This window comes from Setaria italica, chromosome VIII (assembly GCF_000263155.2).
Source record: "Setaria italica strain Yugu1 chromosome VIII, Setaria_italica_v2.0, whole genome shotgun sequence".
Lineage (NCBI taxonomy): Eukaryota > Viridiplantae > Streptophyta > Magnoliopsida > Poales > Poaceae > Setaria > Setaria italica.
In genome coordinates, this window is record NC_028457.1 from 20,304,331 (window position 1) to 20,312,480 (window position 8,150).

At 45.8% G+C, this 8,150-nt stretch overlaps 1 pseudogene; it reads right to left on the minus strand.

Moving 5' to 3' along the window:
• Positions 1–1,463: 1,463 nt before the first annotated feature.
• On the minus strand, positions 1,464–2,311 carry LOC101768640 (annotated as a pseudogene).
• Between the last annotated feature and the right edge of the window lie 5,839 nt (positions 2,312–8,150).

The window sequence follows — 8,150 nt, forward strand, 5'->3', positions numbered from 1 at the left end:
GTTCGAAGTGCAGCAATACGCTTTCCTATCCACCATGATCTGTGTATAGGCAATTGTAGGAAGTGTCTAGCTGGCTGTGTTGATAGTTCTTGAGGTTTTCCATCCGACGACCATAGCTGACGGATTGCACCCAAGCGCTCCAGTTTAATTGTATGTTTAGTATTAAAATATGTATTGATTGGATTATATTGCCATAATGCTTTGCCTAGGTTGTAGTATTATATTTACCTATTTGGCCATGGTAGATGTTTATTAATATGGCAATGTAATGTTCACCCATTGTAATTTATGTGCGCCATATATATCCTAGCAGTGAGAAGAATGAGCACCGATACTAACATGGTATCTGGTGTGACTACTTGCTCTGCTGCCGCTTGGGGATGGTAAGAGAGGCTTTACTATCTTCCTCAATGGAAACTTCTTACACCATACATGTGGAATTTATCAAATAGGTTTGGAGAAATTTTTTTGAGAGTGCTTAATTTCTTACAAGCACACTTAGAGCACAAAGATTATGTGCACTGAGTTTGGTCCTATGAAATCATACCTCATTAATCTATTGATGCCCATTGAATATCCAGTGTGATGTGCTAAGGCATGGAAATCATACAGAACCTCCTTGCCTCCTAATATGCTATCAAGCACCAAGTCTGCTTGCACCATAAACACAAGGCACAAACACAACAAATATTAGTCGACAATACTATGCGACATCTTTCCAATATTTTGCTACTTAAACATGATATATTGACAATAAAACAACATTTTTTTGTACTTCATGTTGGATGTAAATAATGCATATTGATTTACTTAAGATGGTTTTTGTAGCACATGAATTTTGCTTGTGGCTCCCTACTTCTATGCATGGTCTGAATTAGTGATTCTAGTGAGCCTATACTTTTTCACATTGTATTTACCACATCTGATCGAGCTCTAAGCTACACATCGTTACAAGTAGCCCTTCATAGATTTATACAATTGCTAATGTAAATTCTGAGACATCATGTACAAGAAGAAGCAACATAGTCATGGTTCATAAAGTACTTAATTATACTATTATTATTTATGAACCAGAATAGATGCAAGTAGTTGCATCTAGAGATTAGAAAGTCTAATAAATTTAGCAATATATTTATCAACCATTAAGTCCAATAAATATGGATGAATTAAGTATTTGCATCTGTTCTGGTAAGTACTTAATTCATTGGACTTTCTAATCTCTAGCTAATATCAACTTTATTCAAGTGACAGAATATACTATTATTAATAGTATGGGAAAACTCATCTGCCCAGGATACATAATTAAGATACATGCATAGTAAGTAGATAATGTTTGTCAAATAGAGTGTCTCCCCATGTATATAAGCATACACACCATTAACAGTACGCAGTAGCACTACAAGCAGCAGATTATTACAGTTGCTATTATTATAAATTATAAGACATGCACAAGAGGAAGTAGCTTAGAAACCATTAAAATTATTGCAAAAATCACTTATAGCATTAAGTGCAGGCCCACTCACATCGCGTTTCCATGCCTTAGCCTCAGCCATATGGTCTGATCCATTGATATGCACCCGTATGGTTTCTTTGGCATCGAGAGAAAAAATAGGTCATCCCCAGACATCAACCATATGATGAATCTTTGCATTCTGTGCTTTTGCAAGAGCTTGTGTGTTATCTTTCATTTCTGCTATGGCATCACAATAGCTCTGGTGCCCATGAAGTATTTGCCTACCTCCTTGACACCGATGGCCTTGCCCAGCCTAGTTTGCTCAACAAAATTGCTAGATGCATCAAAATAATCCTTCAGCTCCTTGAGCAAACCAACATCCACCATGTCATCGACACGGTGATTAAGATATTCATTGAGAACCAGTTCATTAGCATGGATCCAAAGGAAGCAGCATTGAAATCGCAAGGATGGCCAATAATTGGCAAGCGTAAAAGGATTAGCAAGCAAGGAATCAAAGTAGTCAACAAGGAGTCCATGTATGAGTGAGTTGGATCCACCCACAATGACCGGCATGAGATTACGCCTTACAATGGAGTTTGCGGTGATAATGGCAAGAGATCAGAAGGACACAGGGAAGTCGCAGGTAGTGGTAGAAACGGCTCCAATAAGGTGATGAGGAATACCACATCGATCATGTATACTCACCTTATTGGTGGTAATATCAAGTCCAGCAAAAATTTGCATCTTGTCGGCATTGATCACCTTGCCACCAATTACCTTGGCCACATCAATAGATAGCTTTGTCTTACCCGTGCTTGTAGCATCCATGATTACCATGAACTTATTAGCCAACATTTGGGGAAAGATAGATCTAAGTAAAAAAAATCTGTGGAGGATTGGAGAACAAGGCTTTGTTCGTGACCAGTGACAGGATATATGAGAAAGGGGAAAGTGCCTGAGGCCCGGAAACCTAGGTCTACATTTGGCCTTATCCCTTCTGAGGCTCACTTGTCCATGTGTGGTGTATTATATAGATATGTACACTTACTAACAACAAATTAGATTAAGTGACCATCAACAACAAATAAAAACCTACACACAATAGTTCTTAAGAGGTAAACACAATTTCAACTTTTTAATGTTTTATAATAATTAGTGGTACATATGTTTATCCATAACCAGGGGTAACAATCATGTATCAAATTATATTTAAGAACTATTTTTTAAAATTATAAAGAAAATTACTAACAGCATAGATGTGATAATTTTTTATTTGCATAGGTGCAAATTAGGGTGTAATATAAAATGCAACTACAGGAAGAAAAACTCTAGGGCCTCTCATTGGCAGGTTTCTAATTATATTTTATAAGTAGACTGTAGAAGATATTCCTGGCAATTAATTTGAGACGATTGCTAGGGAATAAAAAGTATCAAAAAAATTATTTCCTTTGTTGACTATAGGCTAATAAAATCTTGTTGACTCCAATCTTTGAATTAGAAATGATATATGGTCATGGAAAAAATTAAAGCAGAACAAAGTAAATAAGAAAATGCCATAGAAGCACAAAAAATTTGTAGAATCATTTGATACGATAGACATGTGTTTAATAAAGAGAGAATGTCCAGAATTTTTGGTAAATAGAAATAAATTAATTTAAAGTTCAAATCGAACTATACTTTAAACAATTTTTTTTCCTAGAACTTTGGAAACTCCATCCACATTGGGATCACGTCCATAGTATAGATGTTTTAAGCACAGTATGGCTCATGGTTTCGGTTGTTCCCGACCCATAAATTAGGTGATATGTGAGGTCTGAATGTTTAGTTTGCCCTGTGATGTAATGGCAGATTGGCAGTAAAGCCAGGTTTGTTTCCATCAATACTAAAATTTTCACAACGAATTATGGATAATTTGGTGCTATACTAATTGTCTAATTAGGTCACTTGCAGCGAAGCGCGGGTACCAGTGGCTAGTACACATTACTTGACATTGCCCCAGGAACCAGCGTTCGTCGGACTTTTAGTCGCCGCCAGCCGCTGCGCTGGACGCCGGGACTCCCTCCGCCCTTTGTCTTCCGCAGAACGCTAGAAGCCTTCCCCATTTCAACAATCAGTAAGACTTCAGTTTTCTCATTTTCTCACTGATTCCAATCGATCTACTCTGCAATTGTTGTTGATCTTCAACTGAAATATCCATCGTTTAGCTTCAAGGGCCCATGACGTCGAGTTTGCTCAAAGGCCCTCGAAATCCTAGAGCCGGCCCTGGCTCACCTCTATATCGATTTATCCTGTGTGTCGATTTAGGGATGACAGAACCTCAGTTCATGCTCGCCTCGCATCGCTTGTGGACTGCACTCAAGCCGCACCAGCGAGCACACAAATCGAACTTTAGCATCACCCACATCCAATTTCCCGCACCCAGGCGCTGGCCATGTGCAGGTCGAGCCACCATGGCCCTGACCCAAGGCCATTTGCAAAAGAAGGCTCCCAAAAAAAAATCAAAACCAAGGCTCCCAAAAAAAATCAAAACCAAAAAAAAAGAGAAAAAGGTCAACCGCTAACAGGCAAGACCCACCATACAAAAGGAGTTGGTGTAAAAATTAGAGTAAACTATGGATTCAACCCCTATTTAGCACTTTGAGGTTTTTTAGACTTTATTTCTACTCTAAAAAAACACAAACTAAGGGTGTGTTTGGTTGAACCGTGACTTTTGAAAAAGCTGTTGTGGGCTGTGGGCCGTGAAAAAGCTGCTGTGAAATGTCAGCTGTGAGAAAGCTGAAAGCTGTTTGGTTGAAAACAACTATGAAACTGTGAAAGCCCTTTCACTAACATATGGGTCCCACTATCAGTGATATGTTTTTCCTTTTCTCTCTCTTCTTTTCCTCTCTCTTCCCTCTCGCATCTTGCTATGGCGCGGTGGGTAGTGGCATGGTGGGCTGGCCAGCGCAGAAGGGTGGCGACGCAGTTGGATGACAACGTGGCAGGCCGGATGGGCGCGAAGGGGCGGCGTCATGACAAGCCAGAGCGGTGGCCGGCGTAGTTGGACGCAGCGGCGGCTGGCCTGCGTGGGAGGGCTGCCGATGCGGTGGGTGGCGTCGTCGGCCCTGAGTTGCACCATCGCCGAGAGAGGGGGGGGACCAGAGAGGAGGCACCACTGGCTGGGAGGGGAGGTGTCACTGGTCGGGAGAGAAGGAGGGGACCGGAGAGGGGCGCGCCGTCGGGAGGAGAGGAGTGATATGAACCCGCTAGGGTTGATTCCCGATCTTTCGATGAGAGAGGCGTGGATAACTCGGTTGGTGGATGGAGACGACATTCACGGCCCGACTACAACCTTCCAAGTTGCGCCTTAGCAACCGATACACCACCTCCAATGGCTGCCGCGATCTTGTGGAGCGCGTCACCCGACCACTAGGGCACTCGTTCTGCAAGCAATCGAAGAACAAGCAATAACAAGTAGAACAAGCAACTCAATTGCAAATATGGAGATAAAAACCAATCTAAACTCACAAAGTTGGGGTTCCGAATCGAGTAGAACGGATGGTCTAGTCGACACACACGTCTACAAGGAAGTAGCAATGGCTAAACTTTCAACAAAACAAAACCCAATCTGTTTGTGGCGGCTCTAATCCTTATTAATACCTAGGAGGACTACTAGGGGGGTGTTGGGGGCATGCTCCAACCCTAGGACATGTCCCTAATGGAACCAACTTGATATACGGCCCATTGGGCCAAAATAAGGCGACGCAGCACCTCTGGATAGAAAACCTCTCGGTCGTATTTTGATGATTGCAACTGCCTCAGAATAGATATGGATATGAGTCCAAATCTATATCAATATAGACTTCATAAGGATTCCAAGGAGTACTTGAACGCCCAAAACGGAGTCCAGATGAGGTTGTGGCGGCTGTTGCAAGTTGGGGTAGAGCTGCAGTCCGAATCCAGTGTCAAAACTTGTTGGATTGGATCTCTTTCTTTCCTTGGGCCAAAAGTGACGTGGTGGCCTAGTGGAGGACGTTGGGAATACTTGGACTTGGCCCTGAATCTACTTCTTTGTTCCTCCATACCTTCCATGTGTGTTTAACACTATTTTGATCCACGTATGTATTTCTGAAATTGACAACGAACACACATCATGGTGCAACATCGATTCATCAAATGTATCAAATACAATCATGGTAAAGAATTGTTTCACCTATGAATCAAAATTTACTAATGTGGTTGCATCCGAGCAGGTTATGTCCTCATCAAGGAGGGTGCTAGAGATAGGCGCCACTACCCCTGTTGCACTGCCGCTGCCCTTGTTGCGCCGTCGCCACCCTTGTTGTGCTGCCACGGGGAGCCGGCCGGCAAGGAGCCGTGGGGAGGGGCGGCTGGCTAGGAGCCATCGGGGAGGAGAGCAGTGCCGGCCAGGTGAAGCGCTGGTGGGTGGGAGGAGGACAGGGTAGTTGGAAGGGGAAAGAAAAGAATGAACCGGTACAACATAACAAGTGGCATGTGGGTAAATTTCGTGAAAACACCCATCCACAGCCGGCCACAGCCACTCCCATAGTGCTGTGAAAAACGAACTAAAAAATGAACTGACTGTTGGTGTTTCGTACCGTCGACTAGTGATCGTATGTCGCGCTCTCCTCACTTCTGATGGCTTGCACACAAGAGGCAATGAGTTATACTAATTTGGGGAAATCCATATGTCCAGTTTTGGCAGGAGTCGTGTTCCTTGGATCAAGTGCACTGGGCTTACAATGGGATGCTTGCAAGCAAGCATTCGTGCAATGTGTGGGTGTATGCATTGAATGCGAGCGAGAGAGTGAAAGAAGGTCCGGTTCCCTTTATATAGGCTAGGGAATGGGCAACAACATTGAGAAATTGAGGGGGTCCTCAACCTCAGAGGTTGGGAGTTGCGGAATGGTCGGGTCTGCCTTGCACCAAGAGGCTTCCTTGTCCTATCCCCTTGGCTAGTCGTGGGCTTCGCATGCCATGTACGGTGGCTCCTTTGCGGTGTGGGCTACTTACGCATGGCCCGGCCTGCTTTGTGGCATGCCCCCATCCCATCCACCAACCCTGTGGCAGTGAACGGGATAGGAGCTATTGCTGACATCTGTACTAGTAATGAATGGGCAGGCCTTGATTAGTGCCCTGGACAGGGTGTGCCGCTCGTCCCGGCTTTCCTCGATCTCTTTAGTGCGCTTACGGCCGCTCCTCCCGTAATGTCTGCCACTAGGTCCCACCTCGCCTGCGGGACTGTACCGGGCCTAGCATGGTGGCATGGCCTTGATCTTGACGGGTCTCCTTGATGGCGAAGGCGATGATGAGGCCAGGGCGTGTGGGCGTGTGCAGCCATGCGTGGCCTCGTCCTGCAGGCCATCCGGGGTAGTCCGAAGGGTGTAGCTTCACCCTCAGACCCCTTGGTTAAAGGTCGGCTCCCCTCGCCGGGTCATGTCCCAGGCAGTGGGCGGTCAGGGGGGCCACGTCCTGCATTTAATGCCTCTCGTGCAGCGCAGATCTTCCTGAGTCAAGAAGTGGGTGAGGTGCTATGGGCCCCATGCGGGCCCCACCACTGACCTGGTTGAGCCAGCGAGTCATGGCTCTTGGCTCCCGACCAAGGGAGGTGAGGTGGTGGGCCGTAGTGTCGTCTGGACCATTTCCAGGATGCTTCTAGCTTTTGGGCTTTTGGCCTTTTGGTGCATGATTGTCTTAAGCCCCTTTCCTGAGGGTACCCCTAATATAGGAACTCATTAGTAGCCCCCAAGGTTTCTTTAGACCTTGTGGTCAGGGAAAGGCTCCTTCGCTCTTCTTGCATGCCGTTCAATGGCTGAGGTGTCCTGTGGGTTCATGTAAGCGGACCCACTGGGTTTAGGCCCCAAGCTTCTAAGGGAATTGGAGATTCGCTCAGAAAGTTTTTAATGCGGGCGTTGCCCATCTCTTGCCGCCATTCAGGTGTTGTCAGGAGACCCTTTTTGACCTTCTAGTTTTTTCATGGTTGCACGCTAGTGCACAACCAGGTCTGGTTGCGTGGTGTCTTGTGCAATGCGGAATCCTGAGGTCTTGCTCAGGGCATCATTTCATCCTATAGCTGTTCACTTGGGTTTGCTGGTGCATCGGGGCTCGTGACATCCTTGCTTGGCGGACGCCCTTCTTTGAGCCTCACGGTGTCGCGCAGCTTAGCCCTGCGCTTGGGCTATAAAGCCTATGTCATGCGCTGCTTGGGGTTCTAGGCTTCACTTCCCAAAATGCTGACATGTGTTAGTAGAGGGATGAGGGCACCAAGAGGGCATCTCTGAGTCTTCCAGGTTGGCTGCCATGCAGCCTGTCCTTGATGCTCGAAGAATCTTAGCGAGCGGCTGGGTGTACTACAGGGGATCTGAGGCACCTCCATTCCTGTTGCCGATCCTGCTCCAAGATCCTCAAGGATCTCATGGGAGGAACCGGTAACAGGCAAGAACAACCCTTGGGTCTCTCGGGGATCACTCGGGAGCTCCGGTGCTCCTGTTCGATCCCACAGTGGACCGACGAGCTTGACGAAGGCTGCCATGATGCTGCTCCTGAGCCTGTTGGGTACAACTACGACCCCCTCTTGTCTCTAATGGGAGGCTTTGAGTGTGGCTGTGGTTTGCTCTCTTTCTAGGGGGGATGGTGGCATTGCTTGCTGGAGCTGAAAGTGCTCTCATTGTCGATACCACCTCCGCATAGGCGC